This window comes from Saimiri boliviensis, chromosome 21 (assembly GCF_048565385.1).
Source record: "Saimiri boliviensis isolate mSaiBol1 chromosome 21, mSaiBol1.pri, whole genome shotgun sequence".
Lineage (NCBI taxonomy): Eukaryota > Metazoa > Chordata > Mammalia > Primates > Cebidae > Saimiri > Saimiri boliviensis.
The window spans coordinates 32,012,021-32,026,168 of NC_133469.1; positions in this window are offsets into that span (position 1 = coordinate 32,012,021).

The following is a 14,148-nucleotide window of genomic DNA, read 5'->3' on the forward strand; positions in this document are numbered from 1 at the left end:
AGGCCAGTGCCATCACCCCTGCTCCACCCAGGGTTCCAGAACATTCATTCCCCCAAGCGTGAGGACCTGGCATGCAGTGAAGTAGCCCAGCCTGGCAGAGCCCAGGCCTAGCACGACTGCCAGCTTCTCATCGTTAGGGAGCCCGCCTGGAGCTCGTGATGAGCAAGTGTTGGGTCCCGGCCAGGCACCCTGAGGCAGCGCTTCGGCTGGCAGCTGGTGGGGAATAGGCCAGGCAGCTGTGGCTGGGAGAGACTTTAGGCAGAAGCTGTGATGCAGGCTGACTGCCAGCCGAGGGGCTGGGAGGCACGCAGTGCCGTGCAGGAGCTGATGGTATGGGGCACTCCGTGTTCCCCTCCAGCCACCCTAGACCAGGGTCCGAGAGGTAGGTGGGAGCCACTCGCGTCTTGCCCGGCAGCCATAGGCACGTCTACCTGTATGGGGCTGGGGCACTGCCTGATCGTGCTGTAGTTAGCACCTGTAACTCGCTATGACCGAGGATCTGGAAGCCCTGTGGCCCTACAGGCGCGGCTTCTCACTGGCCCAGACTCCAAGCTCCACCAGCCCGCTCTGCACGGCCCATCTGCTTCACCTTCCCTCCTGGCCACATGCCAGTGGGCACAGACCACTTCCCAATGCCCTGCTGTACCCAGCCCTCATTTTGCTATTGCCGTTGTCCCCCTTCGGGCCCTGAATTTTCTGTTCCCCAGGGGCCAGCCAGCGCCCTTTGTGCCCCTCCCAGCACAGGCTTGTTGCAGGTGTCCACCCACAGGTGGCGCTCACCCAGGCTGACACAGGACCCACCTCCATACCAGGCAGAAGAAGGTCACAGAACCACCCCCAGGGCTCACTCAGTTCACTCACTCCTTTGTTTTTTTGTTTTTGTTTTTGTTTGTTTTGAGATGGAGTCTCTCTCTGTTGCCCAGGCTGGAGTGCTGGCACAATCTCAGCTCTCTGCAACCTCCGCCTCCCGGGTTGGAGCAATTCTCCTGCGTCAGCCTCTGGAGTAGCTGGAACTACAGGAGTGCACTATCACACCTGGCTAATTTTTTTTTTCTTTTCTTTTTTTGAGACGGAGTCTTGCTCTGTCACCCAGGCTGGAGTGTAGTGGACTGATCTCAGCTAGCTCACTGCAACCTCTACTTCCTGGGTTCAAGGGATTCTCGTGCCTCAGCCTCTCTACTAGCTGGGATTACAGGTGCCCACCACCATGCCCAGCTAATTTTTTGTATTTTTAGTAGAGTTGGGGTTTCACCATCTTAGCCGGGATGATCTCAATCTCCTGACGTCGTGATCAGTCTGCCTCAGCCTCCCAAAGTGCTGGGATTACAGGCATGAGCCACCGTGCCTGGCTCTAATTTTTTGTATTTTTAATAGAGACAGGGTTTTGCCATGTTAGCCAGGCTGGTCTCGAACTCACACCTGGGATTACAGGCATGCACCACCACTACCGAACCCAGCCCCTTCTTGCCCTTTCTTTTCTCCATGGCTGATGCTGCTATGATCAGCCAGGGCCCTTGAGATCCTTCCAGTTGGGCTATTATGCAAAGCAGGTGATTGTCTTAATCAGATAGAAGACTCAGTAACTGGAGGGGCTATAGGGGCCTAGAGATTTTTGGAGAGCAGAGTCAGTCTCTGGCAATTCCATCTGGTTTTGAGAAACTGAGACGCTCACAGAGATCCTGCCTTCTTCCCACTATCAGGCTGACCTAATGGGGTCAGGCTGCTCAGCACCTGCTTGGACCACCTTGCCCCCAGGAAACCAGCCCTGGGTGCCACCCAGCTGCTGAGGGTCTGCAGGGTGGGACTCCAGACCTGGAGCCTAAGTGTGGATGCTGTGCCCTGTGTCCTCCTAGTCTGTCCCAGCCAGGAGCAGAAGCTTCAGGCTTTTGTAAAGTGAGGTCTGACTCGTGTTGTGGCTCTGTCTCCTCAGTCTTTTTTTTTTTTTTTTTTTTTTTGATGGAGTCTTGCTCTAATGCCCAGGCTGGAGTGCAGTGACGCAATCTCAGCTCACTGCAACCTCCACCTCCCGGGTACAAAAGTCTCCTGCCTCACCCTCCCAAGTAGCTGGGATTGCAGGCGTGTGCCACCACGCCTGGCTGATTTTTGTATTTTTAGTAGAGACAGGGTTTCACCATGTTGGCCAGACTGGTAACTCCTGACTTCAGGTGATCTGCCCACTTGGCCTCCCAAAGTGTTGGGATTACCAGTGTGATCCCACTCCTCTGTCTTAAAGCCCATCCTTGGATTTCCACCAGCAGTTACTTTCCTCCCGACCTGTATATTTATTCTTTAGGCCAGGTGCGGTGGCTTAAGCCTGTAATCCTAGCACTTTGGGAGGCCGAGGCAGGTGGATCACGAGGTCAAGAGATCGAGACCATCCTGGTCAACATGGTGAAACCCCGTGTCTACTAAAAATACAAAAAAATTAGCTGGGCATGGTGGCACGTGCCTGTAATCCCAGCTACTCAGGAGGCTGAGGCAGGAGAATTGCCTGAACCTGGGAGGCGGAGGTTGCGGTGAGCCGAGATCGTGCCATTGCACTCCAGCCTGGGTAACAAGAGCGAAACTCCGTCTCAAAAAAAAAAAAAAAAATTTATTCTTTAACAATGACTGCGGGCCGGAGCATAATGGTGGTTTATAAAAACTTGTGGGGCTTTGTTTCCTTCTTTAACTGCTGTGTGTACTTCTTAAGTCTGGGAAGTGCCATGAGGCCTCAAGGGAGCTGGCCGGTGGTGGCAGAAGCACCTGGGACTCCAGGGAGCAGGCTCAGGACTGCAGGACCTCACTCAGCCAGAAGCACTTCCCCCTCCTTGAGGCAGGAATCCGAGGTGCCTCCCCCACAGACGAGAAGGTAGAGAGGAGGATGGGCCCCAGGTGGGTCTCAAGCCCCAGTAGCAGGAGAAAGAAAGAAAGAGATATGCCTGATTTTCAGAGACTGGTGCCTGCAGCTGGGATGACTGTGTCCTTTTTAAGTGAACATTTTAGGGCCTGGGAGCTTGTCAAGTAAGGAAGTCTCAGAAGCCCATAGAGTGAAATCACCTAGCCATGGTGATTTCATCACGAGCCCTTCTGCCGGCTCTTGGGCAGAAGCCCCATGGCACTGGGACCCTTCATGAGGTCACTGCCCAGCTCATGACATGTGCAAGGCTCCCCTGTTGGCCGGTAGCCATGCACAGCTGTGCAGCACAGACGACTTCATTCATCCTGATTGGGGCCCCACGTCAGCCACAGCAGTCCCCGCCCTGTGTTATCCACCCCGTTATTCATGTACCTGCCAGGCCCTGCTGGACAGAACCCGTGGCATCACATAACACTTAATGAGTGGCTGCGTCTTGTAATTTTGGGGACAGGTTTCTCTCTCCCTCTCTTTTTCAAAAGCCCAGAGGCTGACAACCAGCCTCAGTGGCTAAGTGTTCCTCACCGACACCCCTGGAGGGAGCAGCCTTGGCAGGGAGCCAGCCGGGCCCAGTGGCCCTGGGGCCAAACCCGCCCTCCAGGGCTTTCAGGGAAGCGCCATCCATTTTCAAAGCTGTCAAACATCACTTCTTCCTGTAGGGCCCGAGTCCTGCCTCCTGTCAGGGCCAGACCATGGAAGGCTATTTTCTATTCTGGGGAATGATTGTAATTTAAATGATTGTTTTAATAAAAATTCTAAGCTGGAAAATATTTGCCTTGGGCTTCCTCAGTTTGCCTGTTGCTCAGGCCATTGAGGGGTCAAGCAAGCAGTTGGGTGGGGGGGGGCCGTCTCATGGTTCTGTGGAGAAATGAGCCCTCTGCTGTACCTGACTGCCCGACTCTGACCCCTTGTCTTTGGTGGCAAATGAATCACCTCCTTTTGGCTGGGCTCAGTGGCTCACACCTGTAATCCCAGGACTTTTGAGGCCAAGGTGGGCAGATCACAAGGTCAGAGGTTTGAGACCAGCCTGGCCAATATGGTGAAACCCCGTCTCTACTAAAAATACAAAACTTTAGCTAGGTGTGGTGGCTCATGCGTGTAGTCTCAGCCACTCGGGAAGCTGAGACAGGAGAATCACTTGAACCCAGGAGGCAGAGGTTGCAGTGAGCCGAAATCATGCCATTGCACTCTAGTCTGGGCAACAAGAGCGAAACTCCGTCTCAAAAAAAAAAAAACAAAAATCACCTCCTTCCACAGTGCCCCTAATACCTTCTCCAGGGAACTCCCTCTTTCCAGGAGAACTCGGCGAGGGCCCCGCATGGCATCCCAGCACCTCCATTTCCTCTCTGTGGTCCCTGCCCATCCATGATTTCAGACTAGAAAACTAAGGAACTGGATTGGGCAATCCTTATAGACATTTCCACTTTCGGCATTCCAGGCTCTGGGGGTGCAGGCAGAGCCCCTGGGGCCCAGGCGCTGTCTGCAGAGTAAATGGGATGCAGCTGCTGTCAGGCTACACGACATTCGCACTTCACATTGGAAATTGCCACTGCAGAGTTTCTGGTTTGGGTTTTGTTTCTATTTTCTTAATCAACAAAAGTCCTTTATGAAGACCAAAACTTCTATAGGATAACTCTGTCCCGAAGCACTGCGGCCCCAGCCGGAGATTCACATGGCACGGTGTGGCTGCCAGGACTTCTGAGGGACCCATTCTACATACTTGTCAGGACGTACTTCAGGTTTCCATTGCACAAGCCAGTGGTGAAAACAGCCGATCAAAATACACAAGATCTTTCCAAAATGTTGGAGTTCACTGTCTTGGTTTTTTTAAGAAAGATGTTTAAAGGGGATAGACTAGAGAATATGAAAAGTGTTTAACAATTTGTTGTTAGCTTTGAATATATAGAATTGGTCAACCTGGGCCACATAGAAAGATCCCATCTCTACAAAAATTAAAAACTTAGCCACGTGTGGTGGCTGCATCTGTAGGCCCAGCTTTTTGGGAGGCTGAGGTGGGAGGATCACTCAAACCTGGGAGTGTGGGGCTGTGGTGAGCCGAGATCATGCCACTGCACTTTAGCCTGGGTGACGGAGTGAGACTGTCTCAAAAAAAAAAAAAAAAAAGAAAGAAAAAATTGTGGCAGAGTGAGACCGTATTAAAAAAAAAAAATGGTAACTAATTAGACTTTTTGTTAGATGAATAATATAAACTCATTTCTCAAATGTAGATTGTTATTTTTAGTGATTGGGAGCAGTTTGATTTCCTACGTAGTCTGAGCCAAAGAAAGCGCTTCAAAAATATTGGTCATTTTAAGCCATCCAGGCAATATTTTTACTTAACCTTTCTATAAAAGGCACCCTGACCCCCCACCAAAATAGTAAATGTGACCTCACTGAGATCCGAGCTCCCCCTTAAGCGGAGTTAGAATTACTAATAACAGAATTGCAGTGACTGATTCTAATGGTATTTTGGTATTGAGGAGATCCATTGAATTCCTTGCTGTTTTTTCTCGTCTGTGGTGACCCTGCTGTAAATGCAAAGCTGGAGGCCAGACCTCAGTGCTTCACTGTGGCATTTGCCGCCTGTCCCATCGGATCCCCAAGTGGCTCATTCTGTCCTTCCTGCCGGCACTTCATTCTTTGCTGTTGGTCCTCGCCTGAGTGGGGAGTGCTGGCAGCCGTTCCCCAGGGCTGCCTACCCCAGAAGCCTTCATGTGGCAGGGAGGATAAGGAGCCACCCACATATAATGAAGAGTTGGCAGCAAAACTCTGGGGGGAAAGGTATTGGCGAGAAGACTGCTGTGACTGTATCGAATCCAATTTCTTAGCCGTCTGGGGAAGAGAAAGTCGGGCACCCGAATGTTCTCCGTCTCCCTTTCAGACAGCCCAGGCAGCCTCCTCTCCAGCAGAGAGGCCAAGGGCTCCTCTCCCCCTCCCCTGCTGGGTTGTGCGGGGCTCCCTGGCAGCCTGTCATTACTGCATTATGGCAGGATCCTGCAGCCACAGCCCCAGCTCCGGTAGGAAGGCCGCAGCTCGCTTCCAGAGAGACAGCTGTGGACCTGTGCGCCATGGCGGGAACACCTGGGGAAAATTACGGGGCCGTCCATCTGCCCAGCAAGGACTCCAGCTGACTGGGAGAGGAGGCACCCCTGCCATGTCCTCTCCTGGTTTCTACTGATGCCCGTTTCTCACCAAGGTGTTGGCTCCAGAATAGCACCTGGCATGTTGCCTCTGAGCTGAAATCAAGACATCTCCTGAAGGGCTCCGAAGTCGGAGCAGCCAGAGGCACCTCGCCCCTCCCCTAAGCCAGGCTCACCGGGCAGAGGTGGAGGCACCTGCTCTCCCTTCCCCCCAAGGGTCAGAGCTTCTACCCCCTGAGGACAGTTGACAGTGATGCCTCTGGGTACCCTGGGGGATGTTGCCAGGATAACGTGAAGAACAGGAACCAAATGTACTCAGGCATTTAAGAAAAGGGGTGTGGACCTGTTGCAGTGTTACCCTTACTTAACAAGTAATAGATGCAGCTGGCCTGAAGAAATGTGAAATCTCGGCCGGGCGCGGTGGCTCAAGCCTGTAATCCTAGCACTTTGGGAGGCCGAGGCGGGTGGATCATGAGGTCAAGAGATCGAGACCATCCTGGTCAACATGGTAAAACCCCGTCTCTACTAAAAATAAAAAAAAAAATTAGCTGGGCATGGTGGCACGTGCCTGTAATCCCAGCTACTCAGGAGGCTGAGGCAGGAGAATTCCCTGAACCCAGGAGGCGGAGGTTGCGGTGAGCCGAGATCGTGCCATTGCACTCCAGCCTGGGTAACAAGAGCGAAACTCCGTCTCAAAAAAAAAAAAAAAAGAAAAAGAAAAGAAAAGAAATGTGAAATTTCTACCACCGGTTGCAGGGGGAGCTGGAAAGGGCACAGCTGAGAAGCTCAGAGCCCTCCCTGCCTCCGAGCACAGACAAGCCTGGGTTCCTGCTCGGCCACTGACCAGCCACGTGAGCCTAGGTAAATTGCCCAGCCTATTGGCCATTGCAGTTTCTTCATCTGTAAAATGGGTATTTTATAGAGTTTTGTGGGGATTAGCTCTAAGAAAGCTCTAAGCACCTTGCCTAGATGTGCGTTATCCCTCGGTACATGGTGGCTCTTTATCTGAATACTTCTTTGGGTGGCAGAGGGCAGGAGGAAGGAGAGAAAAGAGCCATAGTGACCCAGGGGATGTCACAGCTCAGAGGGATCAGGCCCCCCCACGGCCCCCCCGTGGCCTCCATCCCCTCCACCTGCACCCCGAGCTTAATGAGCCTGCAGCTGGCCTATTTGTCCCTGCCCGTGTTTGCCCAGTGCCAGCTGCAAAGCCCAGGAAATGATAGATAACTCCGGGTTGGAGCTGCCTGGGAAGAATGTTCTTATTTTGTCCCATTAATACCCGCTGCTCAGGTCAATAATTGACTGGAGGCTGAGGGTGGGAGAGAACCAGGTGGGCCACACTCTGCTCACGACCTCTTCCCTGAGCCTGTGAGTACCTGGGCTGTAAAAACCCAACTGCAGACGCCAGGGAGGCACGGTAGTGACCTAATTTTCTCTTATCAGGCATAAGGAAGAAGTCCCCGTGGAGCCTTGCCCATTTCCAATATAAATAATGTCATTCCCCTGTCTGCCTGTTCAGGGAGGAAGGGGCAGCCTTTGATCTAAAGGAATTAAATCGGTAAACAAAGCAAAGAAGGTTGCTAAGGTGTCCCAGGCAGGCACCTGCTGTAAATTTAACCAGGAGTGAAATTTGGATGAGTAGAATGGACCCATGACCGGGACAGCCTGGCCTCAGGCCCGCCCTCTCTGGGATCTCCCTGAAGTCTTCCTTTATCCCCAGCCCAGCTGGGCAGCACCTTCCCCGGGACCCCTGACACACCCCTGCCTCGGCGAGCTGCACAGGTGTCTCCACCCTCCCCAGCAGCGGCCCTGCTCAGACCCTGGGGATTTTTCAGCAGAAGATAATTCCCAGGCAATATATCTGAGAAAGTCAAGTGGTCTGGGATGAGCAGCTCAGCCTGAAGCCCGGGGCTGGAGAGGAGTTCCACTCAGGTAGGACAGAGCCCTGTCTGTCCCAGCAGAGGGCAGTTCAGGGGCCCAGCCTGCACTTCAGGCCAGCTGGCTGTGGGTTCCAATCCCCTGCAGCTCTCTGCCTGTGGGTGGCCTTGAGTAAGTCCCTTCCACTCTCTAGGCTTCCAGGCCTTGGCTATAGAAGGTCAGGTTTGGACCAGCTAGCTTCCAATTCCGTGGGCCGGTCCCCTGAGGTCCCCCAAAGCCCTATCAAACCAGCTTCACCTTCCAGGGAGCCAAAACGGGAGTGACTGGCCCAGGATCCCGCAGGAATGGCTGCAGCTGCAGCCATGGCTGGGAGCTGGAGTGGAACCACGTGCCCTGCAGGGACCCCAGCCTGAGGCCTGTGTTAGAGCTCCCATAGCACCCCTCCTTTCTCTTAGCCCCACGCTCCTCTAGCACAAATTCAGGAGGGGCCACTGAACTGCCAGCCCCCGGGCTCAAGTGAAAGGCAGCAGGTGCCAGGGCGGGGGTTGGTATGGCCACTCTGGGCTTTCCTGCTGCCTCTTCCTGAGCAGCCAGACCCAGCGCCTGTCAGCCCGGGTGGCGGAGGACGGTGGCAGGAGCTGCAGCATCGGCCAGGCCTGCTGTGACAGTTGTTCTGCCCCGAAACTCAAGGGACCTCGCTTCTTTGCCCACGCCTACATCCTTCCCCCTCCTCACCCCCCAGCCTTCCGCTCCCAGCCCGAGTTCCTAAGTTCCTGAGGCTGAATCTATTAAGTCCTTCATATTAACCAGCAAAGGGGGAAACAACCCTCTTTCATCTTAACTGGAGTGAATTTGCATTAACACCTGGGGAGTTCTGTTTGCCTTCAGAAAGCGCATTGCTATTCTGAGCCGCGCATGCTGTGGGGTTAGTGCGGTATCCTATTCTTTTATTAATATGGCTTTTCTCTCCTCCCTCCTCTTTTCCCATGGACGGGGGAGAGCGGCTGGGGATGCCAGGGCTCCCCACACCACGTAGGAAAGGCCCCTGGCAACACCAGGATGGGAGGGCAGCTCCCAGCTGGGGCAGATTCTTCCCTCAGAAGGCAGTAGGGGCAGCTCCCAGCCCAGTCCAGAGTCCCCTCCCTGCTGTGACCAGTGCATGCTGGGTGTAGCGTGGAGAACCCCGCAAGGCAGGGCTCAGAGACACACCCCACCCTCAGGAGCTCCTCGGGCAGGGAAGGGACGGGGAGGGGGACACCAGGGAGCCGGGAGCTGTGGATACTCAAGGATGGCCTCCGCTGGGCTCAGAGGCTCTGCGATGTCTCTCCCTAGAAGTCACAGCATTACAGGGGGCCTGACTCGATGGCTGCTGTGTGTCTGCCCCAAGCCTGCTGCTCCTGATCCTCTGGTGACAGGACTGGTATTGGCCACCCTCGGTCCTGTCCACACATGCAATTTCAGATGCTAGAGTGTCCGGGAAATGCTGAGTCTAGGATAGGAGTGGGTTGGGCAAACCTTGGTTTTCCGGTCTCAGACCTGGAGATCAAGGTTCTAGGAGGACAGAGTTTTAAGGCAGGAGAGGGGTCAGTGAAGAGTGAATGTCTCCCCAGGACCCCCTCCCCTAGAGACCGACCGGCTGTCCCTGCCTCAAGTCTTTCAGAAGGCCCAGCTCCTCCCCTGAGGCCAAACCTGCATGGATAAGAGACCCCTCTCCCTCCGCACAGCTCCCCAGGAGGAAGAGGAAAAGCAACAGCCCTTGGACCGCCCCTCCCCTCACCTCCCACCTCCTGAGATGGGGAAGGGGAGAAAGGTGCAGGGAAGATGGGGGCGGGCAGCTGCGGCAGAGAAGGGGTCCCATGAGGACCTTGGGTGAACTGGGGATGGGGGTGTCTGGGCCCCCCCAGTGCTGCTCTCCACCTCACGTTCCCGTCGCGAGCAATGGAGGATATTCAGAATCCACCACAGGGTCGCTGTGGGGTTCAAAGAGATCACAGGGATGGGTCCTGAGCCAGGGCCGGCTGCGGTGAGAGTTTATTAAACAAGCCCTGCCGCTGCATGGTTATGGCTGTTTACTCTTAGCTTGTCCTGAGCCAGTTACCAAAGGAGACAGCTCAGGATTGGGAGGGCCATGGCCAGGAGGGGTCCTCACACAGCTGTGCCTTGACTCCTGGGCCCTGGGCAGCTGCACCTATCTCTAGACCATGCTAAACTGCCCCCACAATGAAGAAAGGGGCAACCCTGCCAGCAGCGGCTGTCAGTCCATTGTATGTTGACATCGGGAGAGGGGCTGGTGGTTGCAGATGTTCCCAGGTGGGTGACAGCTTCAGCCGGCTGGGCACAGCCGCTCCTCAGGGATTGGCAGGAGAGTCCAGAGGCTCTGGGGACCCTGGGCTGGTATCAGCACTTCATGGGCATCCCCCACCCCTCCGGCAGCCTGCCAGCCCCCACTCACTACTGGACGCATGCCAGGTGCCATGGCTGCACTCTCCAGTGACATTTACCAGCTAAGAAGTGGCCACGGAGATATGAAATCAATGTGGCCTGGGGCTAGCCCACTTCATTAGAGCCAGCTCAGCTCCACTGGGTAAGGCAGCGCCTCGCCAGCCTCCCAGCTCCTCCTGGACTCACCTGCTTGGCTGATGGGCCCTGTGCCAACCCCAGCACTGATCCTGTGTGCGTGGGGTTGGGGCCACACGTCTCCTGAATGCCTGCTCTGGCCAGGCCCTAGGGAAGACGAAAGAATGTCAGCAGTGACCTGAGTGGGCCCTGGCACACTCGGTCTCTCCCTAATCCTCACAGCAGTCCCCAGAGCGGGCCACGACCTTTCACGACACCAGGGCCCGGTGAATGGCAGCGGCTCTCACTTAGGGCCTTAACTGGTAGCATCACCAGGGAACCCCATGAGAGGGGAGGAACCTGGGATGTGGGACTGGGCTCAGTGCTCCCTGCTGAGGAGGAAAGAGCCCAACTCCGGGGCACCGATGCTGCTCTGTCTCCTCCAGCTGGGAGCCCCCAAGCAAGGCCCTTTGTCCCTTTGCATTCCAGTTGGCTCAGCTGGAAGTTTGAGCTGCAGCCTCAAACTCCTGGGCTCAAGGGATCCTCCTATCTCGGCATCCCAAAGTGCTGGGGTTACAGGTGCACACCACCACGCCTTGCCTGCTCCTGAATTTCAGCAGACCCTCAGCATACCTCCCTCCCTGGCAGCAGCAGGGTCTTTTGAAAGTACCAACCTGGCCCAGCACCCTCTTGCCCTGGAGTGAGCCCAAACCCACTTCCTCTGATGAGAGAAAGTCTCTGAGCTGACTCGAAAGGAGCAAACTGGAGGGCAAAGGGGTAAATTGTCTTGCTTGGCGCCCCCCAGCTGGAGGTTACTGATGTATGCCTTGGATGAGTAAGACAATGAACTTAGACTGCCTGCACAGCGCCTGGTGCAGAGTGAGACCCAGAACACCAGGAAGCTCTAGCCACGAGAAAAGATGCTGTTCCATGACATTCGCGTTTATCTGGCAGCCTCTGCAGAGGCCAGACTCAGACCCGAGCCACCTGTAACCTCCAGAGTGCCCGGGGTGGGCAGGTGGCCCAAGCCTGCTTGTCTGGCCCTCGCCCCCAACACTATGCCCAGCACAGCACCTGGCATATAGTAGGTGCTCACGACCTATCTACTCAGTGAATGAATGAATGTCTTTTGACCCATCTTGAGTATCTCAGTGCCTGAGAGGCTCACCGCATGCCCCAGGCTGCTGTGCAATTCGGGTGAAATGATGGCTTGGAAAAGGCTTGTTTTTATAATTAAAATGCAGAGAAGGAGGAAGGGGGAGGCGGTGACTTCCCAGCAAATGGATGTGGGGGCTGGGAGAGAGTCCAGTGCCTGATGTCCCCCTGGCTAGCTGGTCCAGCCAGCTGAGCTGTAATCACCACGGGTCCGGTCATCACTCAGCCACTCGCTCCCCGCGCCTCTCTGGCCAGGAGGAGCATCCGTCAAACTCTCCTTCCCCATGACGGCCCAGACAATTAGGCAGTCCCGCCTGAAGCTTCTGCTTGAAGCCACTGCCTCCTCTGCCAGCCCAAGAGGCAGGGCCAGGCAGGGTCACACCCCCAAGCCAGGCCAGCCCGACCTAAGCCGTGTCTGCCTGCCAGGCACATGCCCACCTCTGCACATCCTCCTCTTCCTGGCCTGGGGGCATTGCTGCATCCCTAGTCCTCAGATGAGGACGTGCTCCCAGAGACTCACTCAGGTCACACAAGTGAGTCGCACAAGAGCTGTCACTCTGAACTGGCCCCAGAGCCCCCTTAAACTCTGCAGCCCTTCTCCAGACCTCAGTTTCCCCTGTGCACCAGAGAGCAGCAGCTTTCTAAAAGTTCCATCCTGAGGAGCCGGCTGTTCCCTGGCCAGCATCCCAGGGACAGCATGATGGATGAGGATCCCATGGGGGGCAGGTGCGACATGCGCACACACCCGCCGACCAACCATTGGGTGATGGATCTTTTCCTCCTCTCCCCCTCCCCAGGGGCTCGGCTCCATCTGGTCAGGCACAGCGCCAGGCTGATGGATGGGCCACCCACTGGACCACCGCTGTGGCTGCCTCCTGCACGCTGGATACTGCGCGCCAGGGTCAGCAGGCTGCTCATTCAGTCATTCAACAAACACATACACGCAGGGCCTACTATGTGTTAGAATGCAGCAGTGAGCAAAACGGACTAGGAAACCATTTGTCCATGTGACAAATGCAATCACAGGGCAAACAGAGGGTGACTGTGCGAGCCAGAGGAAGCCTCCAAGCTGACTCGAGGGACCAGGGTGAGGAGTCTTCACCGGGCAAAGGGAGCAGCTTCTAGAAAGGCCTGGACGTGAGAAAGGGTAAGGCATGTCTGCACAGCAGTGACAAGTTCAGGATGGTGGGGTTGGGATGGGGGCAAGGGCCAGGGGAGGCTAAGATGTGGAGCAAGGCCAGTTTGGGCTCACCCCAGGGGAAGAGGGTGCTGGGCCAGGTTGGCGCTTTCAAAAGACCCTGCTGTGGCCAGGGAGGGAGGCATGCTGAGGGTCTGCTGAAATTCAGGAGCAGGTGAGGCGTGGTGGTGTGCACCTGTAACCCCAGCACTTTGGGAGGCTTAAGAGGATCCCTTAAGCCCAGGAGTTTGAGGATACAGTGAGCCATGATCACCCCACTGCACTCCAGGCTGGGTAACAGAGTGAGACCCCATGTCAAAAAAGAACAGACTGGGCATGATGGCTCATGCCTGTAATCCCAGCACTTTGGGAGGCCAAATCAAGCAGATTACTTGAGGTCAGGAGTTTGAGACCAGTCTAGCCAACATGGTGAAATCTCCATCTCTATTAAAAATACAAAAATGGCCAGGCATGGTGGCTCACACCTGTAATCCCAGCACTTTGGGAGGCCCAGATAGGTGAATCACAAGGTAAGGAGTTTGAGACCAGCCTGACCAATAATGGTGAAACCCCATTTCTACTAAAAATACCAAAATTAGCCAGGAGTGGTGGTGGGATGGGCTTCTGTAATCCCAGCTACTCAGGCAGCTGAGGCAGGAGAATTGATTGAACCCAGGAGGTGGCGGTTGCAGTGAGCTGAGATCGTGCTATTGCACTCCAGCCGGGGCAACTCTCAAAAAAAAAAAAAAAGAAAAAAAAAAGAAAAAGAAAGAAAAGAAAAGAAAAATGCCGGAGCAGGTCAGAGGGCCCTGGTGCAGTGGGGACTGGAAAAGCCAGCACAGAGGAGGGATGTGAATGCCTGGAACCAACGGCGGTCAGTACAGAAGCCGGGGGTGGTCGCATTTGCCCCATTTTAAAGATGAGGAAACTGAGGCTCGGAGGTGGGGAAGGATTTACCCAAAAGGTTACGTGGGACAGAGAGACAGAGCTGGACAGGAGGCCGTGCTCCGTGAGAGCTCTCCGCCTGTTGCACCTCCGCGTCCAGTTGCCCTCCCGCTCCGCCTGGAGAGGCCGGGCAGCCTGAGGACACCCCCACCAGCACCAGCACCTCCTCATTCAGGGAGGCAGCTGTCCCTTTCGTGCCGCCACCGACAGGAGCCAGGCAAGAAATATCACATCATTAAAATGACAAATCCCTTCACTAACTGAGCCGGAAGGCCTGCCTCCCTGCCTGGAATCCCTTCACTCCCCCTTTCCCTCCCCCAGGCTCACCTCCCCGCCCAGACTGGCAGGTGGGCAGGGGAGCCTATTCAGGATACGACCTGGTGTGGCTGGGACCATCGCCA